The following is a 14,647-nucleotide window of genomic DNA, read 5'->3' as shown; positions in this document are numbered from 1 at the left end:
CAAGGTCTGGGGTCCAGAATAGGCAGTAATCAGTAAGAAAGTCTCTTAACCTATTTGATCTATCTTGAATGCTTACTTAGCATACCCGAAGTGATTATGTTCTATTAAAATATATTCATAGTTTCCTCTCACCATAAAAGGAAAAGAAAGAGAAGAAAGTAAGTGAAAGATACCAACAAAACCTCTGTGTACCACTAAAACTCTAAATATGGGAGCTACTACATGGAAATCTATGAAAGAAATTTTTATTTCCTGATGATGTCTTTTGTTTTTTTTTTGTCTCTTGTGGCAAGCTTACCAATAGTTTATTTTTTGGCAATCTAACATTTTAATTTAGGGCTTACTTTTCTCCCAGGATAAAAATACTAGGAATCTCTCATCCCTGCCCAAAGGAAGAAAATAAATAAATAATAGAAAAGTCAAGAAAGAAACCAGTAGGTTATATACAAGTAGCTCAATAAACCCTATATTTTGTGTACTCTGAGTTCTATAAGAGAAGGCCAATTTGTTTAAAAATTTCCTGGGGTAAGAGTGAGCATCTGGGGACCAGACATTTGGGAGTTCCACAAAGAGGAGAAAATAAGGTTATACACATGAAGGATCAGCTGATCTTTTGGGAAACATGAAGGAAAGCTGATGCCAGTCCCAGTTAAAGGTATACTCCATCTGTGAGTCAAAAATTTGATTGCCATCTCATATTCTGAGCTAAAATGGAAGCTCTGAAAGAGCAGCTGTTGCTTTGGGTAACAACCCACATTTTGATGTTTTTCAGCCAAACTCAAACCAGATGACCTTCAAGACAATTGGCCCATTAATCGACAAGATGTCTCATGCTTATTTGATGTCATTCAGCTCTCTACTTTCACACAAAACTGTATTATTAGGCTTATTTCTATCAAAGACTTATAAGCACAAAGCCAGCTTTGGCCAACCTGAATACATGCATTTGCGAGAAGATGCTGCTTTGCAAAGAATGGAAGTCAGAACTGAAGCAGACTAGGACATGGAGAGATAAAAGTGGGTTTGTGTCACTGGTACGGTCTTAGCTATAGCAGCTAATTCTACAACAATTGCCCTAGCTTCTGAATGGTTTTCTCTATAGTCAGTGTTCCCAAAGAGTATTTTTACAATTCCTTCTTGGTAGAAGGCCTAAGAACATCCTTGGAACCCACGCACTCAGATATGGGCAACAAGGCTAACTCTGAAGACAGGGTGTTATGTTCGTTCAAAGGAACTGACTTTCAGAGATGTTGTTTACAGATCTGGTGAGAATTTTCATTCTCCTTCTTCTGACTGCAGAGATCTTCACTGTCCTTGACCACAGCTAATTCTGAATTTTAAGGTCACAAGTCACTCTTGGCAAAAAGTAAGGAGACTGAAAGAGTCAGCTCTTTAAGCTTTGCTCTGTTTCAGTGCTAAGCAATATCATACATTTTAGAAAAGGCTATAAGTATTTGAACCACAATCTCATTGGTCCCAGTATTTGAACCACAGTCTCATTGGTTACACAGGAATGGTGAAAAGTTTTAGAGAAATAGCCTCATGAATGCATACAAAAGTCTCTGATATTCTACAGATCTCCTTGCTTGAAGAGACCAGCCTCACTCCTTGATGAACATATAACTTGCTCATTAGTCTGTCCTCTGGATGAAGAAGAGAAATAATAAAATATCTTAGAAGCGTATTCCTAACTTCAAGAAGCTAAAAGCTCCCTCTCTTATTCCACCAGAGGGAATCACAAAAAAACCCAGAAGGGAGACCGTGGAGTGTGGGAGGATAAAAATAAGATGCAAATGTTAACTAAAAAAGAGTAGCAGTGACCAGAATAACATCAGAAAAAAAATTTTTAATAAAAAAAAACTGTTACAAGAGACAAAGAAGAGCATCATATAATAATAAAAGGTCAATTATATGGCATATAAATATGTTCAAAACCTGAGAGCTTCTAAATATGTGAAGCAACCATTGACAAAATAAGAGAAATAGAAAGTGACATAATAACAGTAGAAGACTTCAATACCTCACTTTCAATAACAGATAAAACAGCCAAGTAGAAGAGGAATAGGGAACAAAAGGACATGAACAACACTACAGAACAAATGTCTAACATATACAGAACACTTCACCTAATAACATCAGAATAAATATTTTTCTATCTGCCATAGGGTACATATGCTTGCCAGAGAGCAACAAAGAGAGAGCAAGAAAGCATCCTTCAGGCAGGATGGTCACACCACCATTCTTCTCCTCCATTCTCCTCTCAGGATTTTGAGCATGCACTCACAATACTTGGCATGTTCTTCATGCCACAAGGTCTGAGATGTGTGACCCACATGGGAAGGTCCCATGTTCTCATCCTGAGGCCCTTTTATACATATGCCGGGTATGCATATAAGTATATGATAGGGGCTGGCTGAGATTGGGGATAGACTTTGACATGAACAACCTCTTATGAGTGTCTATTTCTCTCTGTGAAGAAACAGATGAGCTTTAAAAAAAAATCCAAAACCAGCAAAAGCAGAAAAACAAAAGATCGAAGGAAAAAAAGGAAATGAAAAATACAATAAAAATCGATAAAATTGAGATTTTTTCTTTTTTTAAAAAAGAATTATTTTATTAACTTTATTTTATTTATTTATTTATTTTAATTTGACCAAAGAGAGGAACAGAGAGAGAGAGAAAGCAAGCCACCAGATCCAGGATGTGAACTACATTCAGCCATATGGAGTCCAGCACCCTTAACCACCATGACGCCAGCGGGCCCAAGAACTTTTTCTAAAAGACAAAAAAAATTGACAAACCCTTAGCTAGATTAACTGAGAAAAAAATAAGACTAATCAAATAACTAAATCAGGAGTGAAAGTGAAGGGCTGTCCCTGTAGCCTGATGGATATGGGAGCCAGATTCCACATGGTCAACCAAGGGGCTTGAATACTTCTCTGGTACCTTGAAAAACATGCTGGGTATGTGGGTATGCATGCTTAAAGTCCTAACAGAATGGATAAATGGAGAAGAAGGGATTGTGGCATTACTACATCCCATTGGGGAGTGATTTCTCCCTCTCCCTCTCCCTCTCTCTGTCTCTCTTTTTCTGGTGAGTATACATGCACTCTGGCAAAAAGAAATAAAAGAAGTAAAAATGAAGACGTTAAAACTGATGCCACAGAATTACAGATTATAAGAGATACTGTATACAATTGCAAGCCAACAAATTGGATAAACTAGAAGAAATAAGTTCCTAGATACACACAAATTACCAAGACTAAATTGTGAAGAAATAGAAAATATGAACAGATGAATAATTAGTGAAAAGACTGAATCATTATTAAAAGCCTACCAACAAGGAAAACTGATGAGCAGATGGTTTCACTGTACAATTCTACCAAACGATTAAAGAAGAGATTACACCAATCCTCCTAAAACACTTCCAAAATAATTGAAGAGGAAGAAACACTTATAAACTCATTCTATGAGGTCAGAATTACCCTTATATTAAAATTAGACCCTGAAAGAAAAGATAAATACAGATCAATACACTTGATAAATATTGATGCAAGAATCCTAAAAAAATAATAATAATAGCAAACCAAATTCAATAGTACATGACCAAGATAAATTTTGTTCTTGGAATGCAAGGATGATTTGACATGAAAAATCATTATAATATATAATGTTAGCATAGTGGAGGGGAAAAAAAACACATGATCATCTCAATTAATGTAGAAAAAACATCAGACAAGGTCAACACTCTTTTAAGATAAAAAACAAACAAACAAACAAAAACACACACAAAAAAGCTCAACAAACTAGGAATGTCAGAACATGTATTAAAAAAAACAGACTGGGACAAGCAGATTGCATAATGGTTACATTCCAGGACTCCCACATGGTCAGTCACGGCTTGAGTCTTGGACCCAGTGGCTTAAAACTTATACCAGGCATGTGTGCATATGTGCCTAAAATTCTAAGAGGAGAATAGAAGAGAAGGGATTGCTGTGTGGCCATCCCCCCACCAAGGGGTAATTTCTTGCTTTTGGTCTCTCTGTCTCTCCAACAAGCACATTGCCCTATAGCAAAAATCTCTCTCAAAAACAAAACAAAACCCACACCAACATCATACTTGCTGATATGATGACAGCTTTTCCTTTAATAATAGAAATATGACAAAGATACCTACTCTCACAACTATTATCAAACATAGTTTTGGAAGTCATCTTTGCCTACTCTTAGGCAATAAGGAAAACTAAAAGTTATCAAAATTGGAAAGAAAGAAGTAAAATGATCTTTATTCACAGATGACATGATCATTTGTACAGAAAACCCTAAATATTTCACAAAAATACTTGTTAGAACTAGCAAGTAAATTTATAACATGGCAGAATACAAAATCAATACAAAACAAGTTGTATTTCTATACAGTAAGAATGAAAAACTTGAAAAGAAAATGTAAAACAATTCCATTTGCAAAAGCACCAGATAGAATAAAATATTTAGGAATAAACCTAACCAAGGTGGTGGAAGACTTGTACACTTAAAACCACAAAATATTGCAGAAAGAAATTAAAGACACAAAGAAATGAAAAAATATCTAATGTTCATGGATTAGAAGAGTTAATATTAAGATATTCATACTGCTTAAGGCAATCTATAGTTTTAATGCAATCATTATCAAAATCTCAATATTATGTTCTGCATAAATAGAAAAACCCATCCCCAAATTCATATCTAATCTCAATGGATCTTGAACAGTCAAAGCAATTGTGAAAAAGAACAAAGTAAAGAAGATTCACATTTCCTAATTCAAAACATATTGCAAAGATGAAGTAGTTAAAACTGTGTGTACTAGCATAAAGACATGGCTAGACAAGTAGCATAGAATAGGAATCTGGGAAATAAACTCTCATGTGTGTAACAAATCCTCAACAAGTTTATCAAGACCATTCAATGGGGGGGGGGAAGCAATATCTTCAACAAATGGTGTTGGGGAAAACTGGGTATCCACATTCAAAAGAATGAAATTGGACCTTTATCTTATGGCATGTACAGAAATTGACCCAAACTGGATTAAAGACCTAAACATAACACCCAAAAATATACAAATTCTGGAATAAAATATATGATAAAAATTTTAAGACGCTGGACTTAACAATGGTCTCTTGGATACGACACCAAAAGCACAGATAGCAAAAATAAAAATAGATAAATTGGACTATATCAAACATAAAACTTTTGTTCATCAAGGGACACAATTAGCAGAGTGAAAAGGCAGCCTTTGAAATGGGAGAATATACTTACAAATTATATATGATAAGGAATAATATCTAGAATACGTATAAAGAACTCCTACAACTTAAGAAGAAAATGCCAAATTGCCAAATTAAAAATGGATAAAGGACTTGAGTGGACATTTTTTGAAAGATGATATATAACTGATCAAGAAGCATATGAAAAGATTCTCAACATCACTAATTACCAGAGGAATGCAATTGAAAACCACAATGAGATTTTGACCTCTTACCTATTTGGGAAGGCTATTATTGAAAAACAAAATAATGTGAATTATAATATGTTTCACTGAACTGAATGCATTATATAGTGAATTCATGTTGGGAAAATAATTTTGTATGCTGTAAAGATGTGTAATAATTTAATGTAATAAAACAAGGAAAAAAAGAAAAGAAAAAAAAATGAAAAAACCTCAGAGTGCACTACAGAGGTACAGCAGTAAAACATGATGTTCTGTGAAGCAATCTCACATGGTAACATTCCTGGTTGGTGTATGGAGACCTCCCTGAATACACTGGGCCCATGAGCTAGGACTAGCTAAAGGCTGGAAGTGGATTGTGGTGTCAAGACTCTGTTGAGGGTACTGTCTGTCTATGTCTCTGTCTCTCTCACTCATGGAAGATATAAATAAATTATCTTTAAAAAAAACTCAGAGGGCTGTCTCTGTAGTGCAGCAGTTAAGTACTGTGTATAGGGAGCTGGATTCTACATAGTCAACCATGGTTCAAATTCCACCCCAGTCCCAGCAGCTTGAAAAACGTGTCAGGCATGTGTGCATGTATGTTCCAAATCTTGAAAGAACAGAGAAATGGAGGAGAAGGGATCACTGCACAACTATGCCCCTTTGGAGGTCTCTCTCTCTCTCAGAAAATAACAAGTGTTAGCAAGTGTCAGCAAGGATGTGGAGTATTTGGAACCCTTGTGCGCTGTTAGTGGGAATAGTAAATGATGTAACTACTATGGAAAACAGTATGGATGTTTTTCAACAAATTAAAATGAGGTCTATCATAAGATTCAACAATCATTTCTGGATATATATCCATAACACTTGAAAGCAGGATTTGAAAGAGAAATTTGCATACTCATGTTCATAACAGCGTAATTTATGATAGCTAAGAGGTAGAAACGATCCAAATGCCCAAATGCCCATTAACAGATTAATGAACAATATGTGATATGTGTTCCTTCCTATCCCTTTTCTTCCCTTCCCTTCACTTCCCTAACAATACACACACATGCACGCACACATTTGATAAGAAAGGAAATCCTGTCATATGCTACAACACTGGTAAACCTTGAAGACATGTTAAGTGAAATAAGCCAGTAACAAAAGACAAATACTGCATGATTGCAATTACATGAGGTATCTTAAGTAGTCAAACTCCTAGAAAGACAAAATGGAATGATGGTTGCCAGATGCTTGTGGAGGAGCAGGGAGGGAAGTTGCTTAATGGGTATAGGGTTTCAGATTTGTTAAACAAAAGAGTTCTGGAGATCTGTTTTGTAACAGCGTGAATGTACTTAATAGTACTGCACTATACACATCAAAATGGTTAAGATGGTTTATTTTATGTTATGTTCTTTTTATCACAATATAAAAAGTTAAGAAACAAAAAGGAAGGGCTTTTTTTGTCTGACTGTCCAAAAGTGGACATCAATGTCAGCAGTTTTATAAATTGAGAAAGCTAGGACAAATTTGTTGTGGCTAGGGTTTTTTTTTACCAATCATAAAAAGAGAATGATAAAATTGTACCTGTTACTCAAGGTTGTTGTCAGGATCAAAAATGATAAAAGTGTATATAAAAGCATTTACCACAGTGCTTACTAGAGAGTAAGTGGCTAGTATTTGTTAGCTATGATTGGTAGCTAAGATACCTTTAGGCTACGTTTCTAGAGGAATGGTTTTCATGTGAGAAGGGAAATAAAGGTTGAATCCTGCTGACAAACACACACTTCCTCTCTTCTTTCACGAATCTCTGGTGGATCAGAGATGTGGCTTCATAAAATAATAGAGACAAGATATTTCTTTTATTTATTTATTTGTGTATTTATTTTTCATACATTAAATCACTATACATCATTTAGATTGTGAAGAGACTTTACCAAGCATGATATACACCTCACTCCTCCTCTAAGGGGGCTAACTATATCCCTTGTCGACCAAAATTTTGTCTATTGAGCCAACTAAATTTATCAAGGATTAAAAGGTGATAGAAGCATACCTTTAACTTCTTGAAGAATTTTAGAGCTCTCTCTCTCCTAACTCTATAGAAGAGGAGCACTCCTGGGGGTCAGAAGAAACAGACAAGTATGATGTGGTGCTCAAGAGCAAATTTAAATTGGAAGAACTTTTATACTAGGATTTTTTTTAAAAGTTTGTTTACTGTATGAGTGAGAGAAATAAAGTCATAGACAGCACCTCCACTAGGATCTTGACAACTCAGTAAATCTGGATCATGGGCGTGAGAGTGTTTGGTATACTCAAGGAGGTCTCATGATGTGAATTGATAACCTTCCTATGTGGACCTGCTTTGCAAAGTGTTGTGTTTTATTTCTGCACCACTGTCTGGCCCCAGATATTAATTCTTATTATCTCTGAAATCTAAGGCAAGGTGTCAACCCAGCTGCACCTCAGTTTCCTTAGCTGTTCAATTGGAGGCATAAATGTATAAAACTCTCAGTAGATTGTGTGAATCAAATGAAATAATCTAGGTCAACTAACCTAGCATAATACCTGTCAAACAGTAAGCATTTAATAAAATGTAGGTGTTAACATAGCCAAAGGGACCTTTGGGTCATAATTCTAGAGAGAAGAGCTTTCTGTCTCTCCCTTTTTAAAAAATTTTCCAGAATGTATAAACACTTGCCAGAGAGGGACAGAGATACAGGGAGAGGTAGAAAGCACTCCCCAGTGGACATGGCCACATGGCAGTTCCTTCTTCTCAATTTATCAACCTGTGGGAGTTTGAGGTACGAGGGCAAATGTGCCTGGCCTGATTTTCAAACTACTGAGGTCAGGGTTCCAACTGACTCCCTTAACCACTAGGCAACCAGGCCAGACTTTGCTTCCCTGTTTTCTTTTATTTCATCTTATTCCTTTTTTCCTTTTTTTTTTTTTTTTTTTTTAGGTTTTTGTCATAGGGTGTGTGCACTTGCCAGAGAAAGAAAGAGACAGGGAAAGGAAGAAACCACTCTCTAGAGGAGATTTTTGCCACAATCTCATCTCTGCCAGTCTCTCCTCAGGACTTTGGGCATACATGCACAAGCACCTGGCATGATTTTCAAGCCACCAGGTCCAGGACTTGAACCACAGTCAGCCATGGGAGAGTCCAACACCTTAACCACCATGCAACCTGCTGGCCCTGCCTTTTTTATTCCCCAAAGTTTATTCATTTCTTTCTTCTATGTGTAAGTGGGGGAGAGAAACAGGCACCCCATAACAGGGTCTCCATGCCATGACTGATTTAGCTAGCTGTGTCATGAGCATGTGTGCTCTCAGCATGTTCAGGGTGGGTCCCTGTACATGAACTTGAGACCTTTCCATGTGGGTCAGCCTCAAAACATTGTGTTAGGGGAACCAACAGTTAACGTAATGGCTGTGTCGCTGGACTCCCACATAGTCGACCACGGTTCGTGTCCTGGACCCAGTGGCTTAAAACTCATGCCGGGCGCGTGTGCGTGCGTGCCCAAGATCCCAAGAGGAGAATGGAGGAGAAGGGATTGCGGCATGACCATTCCCTCTGGGGGGTGATTTCTTGCTTTCTGTCTCTATGTCTCTCTCTGTCTGGCTGGCGAGCATACCCGCCCTATAGCAAAAACCTCTCCAAAACAAAAACAAAAACAAAAACAAAACATTGTGTTAGTACTGTGACACTGTATGGCCCCTGGAGAGGAGAGCTTTAAATTTGATTCAGGTAGTCGATGTCCTTTGGCAAGAAGGACATTCTATCTTTCTTTGATTCCTCTTGTGTACCTGCAATGTTTGAGGTAAGATGCTAAAAGGAACATCCCACCTTGCACAAGACTAGGGAGGGGACTTGGGCTACTTCTGCTCAAGATACTGGTACAAATATTCTTTCACCCTGAATTGCTACAGAGTTTCTGTTTGTTGCTTTTGAAGTGCTACTTTTTAAAGGTTATGTTATATATTGATTATATTTTCACTCTCTTAATATTGCTTTTTGATACACAAGATATAATTTTGATGAGCTCCAGTTTATCTTTTTGTTGCTTCCACTTTTGGTGTCACAGTCCAAGGTCATGGAAATTGCTGCTGCTTGTGTTTTTGGTGCCATAGTCCAAGGTCATGAAAATGCATACCTATGTGTTCTATGACTTTTATAGTTTTAATTTTGAATTAATTTTTATATAGTGTGAGATGAGTTAAAGGCTCAACTTTATTCTTTTGCATGTGGATATCCCATTGTCCTTAACCTGTTTTTTTATTCCTTAAACATTCTGATAATTTTTATGACTTGAGACTTTTTCATTTGTTGTTTTCTCCACATGGAATTTTCTTACTTTAGTTCTTTGTATGTCTGACTTCTTCTGATCCTTTAGATCTCATGTTAAATATCATTGAAGTCTATCCTAATTACTTCATCTATCTAAAATTGCCCTTGTTTCCAATCCCACACTTAATCCTATGACCAAATTTTATTTTTGTTTTAGAATTTATCACCCTGCTTTATAAATTGTTCACTGTTTTATTGTCTCTCTTCCTTAGTAGAATGTTAGCTCTGTAAGAGCAGGTACCTTGTCTATCTTTTTATCACTTTATCTTCAAAAGAGCAGGTACCTTGTCTATCTTTTTATCACTAAATCTTCAGTGCCTTAACATAATAAGTGGTCAATATATCATTATAAAATGAATGTAGTGGTCTTGTGAGCAGTAGTAATATTAATAACAATGTTTTCCAAATCTTTTGCAACTTAATGAATGGTCTGTTCCCAATACTATATGAGGATGGTTTTAAGTTTTCTAAAATTTTCTTCTTGATAGGAAAATTAAACTCTTGGAAGTGTGAAAGTGATTGCCCAAGGTCAAGAAGAGTCTTTGATTCGTGGAGCCATTCCCACAGTATTAATTTAGCTTGTGGTATCCCACAAAAGTGAAGGGAGAATACATAGGAGACACATGGTTTAGAGTTGTTCAAGGCCAAATCCAGGGTACTCGAACATGCTTTCTGCCTCCATGTTGTTCCTCAAAATTTGTCTAAATTGAAGAAAACCAGATGGTACCAGAGTTGATGGTTTTTTGACAAGCAGAGCATGTGCCAGCTGCTGAGTGGCCCCTTAGAATTCATTAAAAATGAAAAAGACTTGTTAAACAGGATGGAAATACAGTTGCATTTCTCAGTGAGCTTGGTTTCTTACAGCTCATCAGTGGTTACCTCCGGACAATGGTTGGTCGATAAAGCACTTAAAACTGGAAGGAATTTTAACCACTGCCCTCCAACCCCTTACCTCCACATCCCCACATCCTTCCTGAGTCAGTTCTTCCTGAGCCAGCCCTATGCCTTTGAGAGACCTGTGGTGTATGGGAAATAGGATGTAGAGGGACGGCTGAATAATCTTTGTCTCCTTCACAAGTCCTTGTCTCTTTACCCATCCTTTAAATGTGGATGTTTTTCAAGGCCCTTAATGTCTTTGGCCCTCTTATTTGACAACGACCTTGGTCATGTCATCTACTCTTAGGGCTAATGTCTTTCTTTCTTCCTTTCTTTTCTTCTCTCTTTCTTTCCTTCTTTGTTTTTCTTCTTTTTTAGAGAGAGCATTTTGCTATAGGGTACGTGCACTAGCCGGAGAGACAGAGAGAGACAGAGGGACAGAAAGCAAGCAATCACCCCCTGGGGGGATGGCCATGTTGTAATCCTTTCTTCTCCATTCTCCTTTTGGGATCTTGGGCATGCAATGCACACACATTTGGTATGAGTTTAAGCTGCCAGGTTCAAGACTTGAACTGTAGTCGACTATGTGGAGTCCAACAATATAGCCATTATGCCATCTGCTGGTCCCAAGGCTAAAGTCCTTCAAAGATCAACTTTTGGCCTAGAGCTTTCTCCATAAATCTAGACCCAAATAGCTATTTGTTTACTACACATCTCCATTGGGATATTACAGAGATTCTACAACCTAATAGTCAAGTTGAACTGAATTATTTACTGATCTTCATGGTCCATCACCAAGGAGAAGGAGTGTGAGAAGGCAGGGATACTGTTATGTACCTTTATTCTTGTCTTAATGAAGGATCACTATATGTTCTAATTTTCTCAAAACAGAAACTTAGAATTCAGACCATATTTTCCCCTTTCTCTCTTTCATTTTCCATTTGGTTCTAACTTACATTCCCATCTACTCTGTTCTATTTCCAAGACTTTTTTTTGTAAAAAATACTTACTTTCTTCATTCCTTTCTCTAATTAATTCTTCCTTCTTCTTTACTTTTTTCCCTTTCCTTTCTTTCATGAGAAAGGGAGCAACATAGAAAGAGTCATGTTCAATAGGGTCTCATGCTACACTCCTCTTCTCAGCCAGTCACAATCATGGGTATACGTGCATCTAGTGTTTATAGGTCAACAAGGAAAACAAATTCTGATCTTCCATATGGCTCCAGCTTTGTTGAGTGGCACATCACTGTTGTGCCACTACGATTGAGCCTCCAAGTTTTTATCTGAATTTATCACCTAGTAGACATAAGAGCTCTGTGGCTTTGAGGTAGTCTTTTATAAGTCTCAGCTACCTGCTCTGAAAATGGAGATAGTTCTGTGAGCACCAACTTTACTATTCAAGCTTAAAGGATGTTTACTCATTAAAAAGTAAGTCCTGCTTACAAAGATTAGGAAATGTTTGCCTATAATTCCCAGTAAATATTCTTTTTTTTTTTTTGGAGAGGTTTTTGCTATAGGGCATGTGCGCTTGCCAGACAGACAGAGAGAGACGGAGAGACAGAAAGCGAGAAATCACCCTCCAGGGGGGATAGCCATGCCACAATCCCTTCTCCTCCATTCTCCTTTTGGGTATCTTGGGTACACATGCACACGCGCCCGTCATGAGTTCAAGCCACTGAGTCCGGGATGCAAACTGCGGTCGACTATGTGGGAGTCCAGCAACATAGTCATTACGCTAACTGCTGGTCCCATTCCCAGTAAATATTCTTGATGACAGGCTCCACTGCAGGTCTTTTAGATAGAAAACATTTTAGAATGACTGATGTGCCTATGATGTCTCCAAAAAGCAGAATTATATTCCAGGAAGATGCAAAACAAAGTTTATTCAGTTGTCAGTTGTATTTCACTCAGTGCTGCCAAAAAAATATGGTTAAATTGCAGGTCATTAGACAAATGTCCACATGTACCTTGGGGTGGTCTTAGCCTAGCACCCAAATACATACTCAGAGAACAAAGCTAAGGCTTACCAAGTAGGGCTTTTCCTATTGTGTGGTCTTTGCTTCCTGCAGCTGTTGCTTCATGAGATTTTTGTGGGCAAGTAGTCTGTCTTGTAGTGCTGTCTCCACTGTTGAGCTACTGGCTCTATCAGATTACCCCTATAGAAAAGACTATTATAAATTTCCAGAGCTTTACATCTTATTTCCTGATGAATTTTTGGCTATCCTCATTTTTCCTCAGCCTCTGAGGCAGCACTGAAATGGCAGAAAACACACTCATCCTCAGCTCTTTTGGTGTCCTTCTTTGGTGTGGTTGTCCAGGTCCTAAGGAACTGCTTGGATGGCTACTTCAGTCAGCAAAGTAAGGAAAGTGTAATAAAGACCAGGATGCCTAGAAACCAAAATCTTTTTGAGTGAGATCTCCAAATTGACAAAGATCTGTGAATAATTTCTTGGTTTTGCTGTTCCTTCTCTAGTTTCATTGAATTTTCTAAAACACAGATTATCCTCTGGGAAATAAATCAATGTGGTTTGGAAAATCAGTTGTGCTACCAGCAGCCATTGCCCTCACATAGTTTGTCTGAGAAGATAGAGGTGTTTAGTGTCAGAAAGGCTTCAAAAAAACACTGATGACTTCATGGTGAGAGAGTTAGGATGGGGGAAGAATGGCAGAGCTGTTGAGAGAATTGGGAGACCATTTTGCCTTTCATAGCTCTGTATACCATCATTTAGGGAATAGAATTCTACTTAAACCTTGATTAACTGGGCCATGAGAGAATGGACTTTCTGTTCCCAGCACATTGTAAAACATATTTATTTGTTTATTTACAGGACTCAAACCTTAGTTAGCCATGTAGGAGTCCAGCACCCTTAAACGCCACACCGCTTGCCGATCGTGTGTTTCCAGCAAAATTAATCTTATAATTTGTTCAGCATTGGGTTACTTTGAATGTGGGGCCAAAATGTATAGAGAATTCCAGTATATAGGACTTTTTAAGAGTGTCATTTAACTTTGGTAAACATTTTCCCTTATTTTAAAAATTTTATTTCAATGTAAATATGCTTACAGAAGGATAATCATAGCGGTTAATGTACTGCAATTTATTTTAATTTGCACTCTATAATTTGGACCAAAATTGAAATTTTGGCACACAATTTAAATTTTAAAATTTTGCAATCTGGTTTATTGTTATATAAATATAGTAGAACTCCTTCCTTAAAAACTACTAAATCAGGAAGCAAGATCTATGAGCTGAGCAATTTAATTTTGGTTTATTTCTCAGTAATACATAAATTGCACTGCAAAAGTTTAAAAGTTGGTACAAGAAGAAGATTCCTCATGGATTCTGCAAACTAGGCAGGAGAAGCCAGGCCTTCAGAGGAAGATTCCTCATGGCTTCTGCGGACTAGGTATTTCAGGGCACACAAGAAATGAAGATTTTCTACTGATAATTCAGCCTCCAGCAAACAAGCTAGCGTGGTAGGGAGTCGCCCGCTCTGGCCTTCTATCTCTGTTTCTGTGTCTCTGTCTCTGCCTGCTTCTGTCTTCCCATTTTTTTTGTAAGTTTTCCTTTTTACATTTTTTTAAAGGTAAAGTTTTTCTCTTGCTCTCAGCTCCACCTTTTATCTTGTTAATAATCCCTTCTGGTCCTCCCACCCAGGCAGGAGAGGCCAGGCCTTCAGAAGAAGATTCCTCATGACTTCTGCAAACTAGGTATTTTGCGGGGCATGCTTGCGCGCCACACGGTTTTCTATTTTGTGATTTTTTTTAAAAAAAGAAAAACAGTAATTACTTTTTTTCTTTTTGTTGTTGTTTCTCTCTCTCTTTTTCATTTTCCTTTTTCTTGTCTCTCCACTCTCCAATATCTATTTAATGTGTTTTTAGACGGATCTAAGGGCACTGTAGCTAAACATCCAAATACTATTAGGGTTAAAATATTCCTCAATATCTATTGAATCTGCTGCACCAGCAATC

The sequence above is a fragment of the Tupaia chinensis genome, unplaced genomic scaffold (genome assembly GCF_000334495.1).
Source record: "Tupaia chinensis unplaced genomic scaffold, TupChi_1.0 Scaffold144991_2, whole genome shotgun sequence".
Lineage (NCBI taxonomy): Eukaryota > Metazoa > Chordata > Mammalia > Scandentia > Tupaiidae > Tupaia > Tupaia belangeri.
This window is presented reverse-complemented; position numbering follows the sequence as displayed.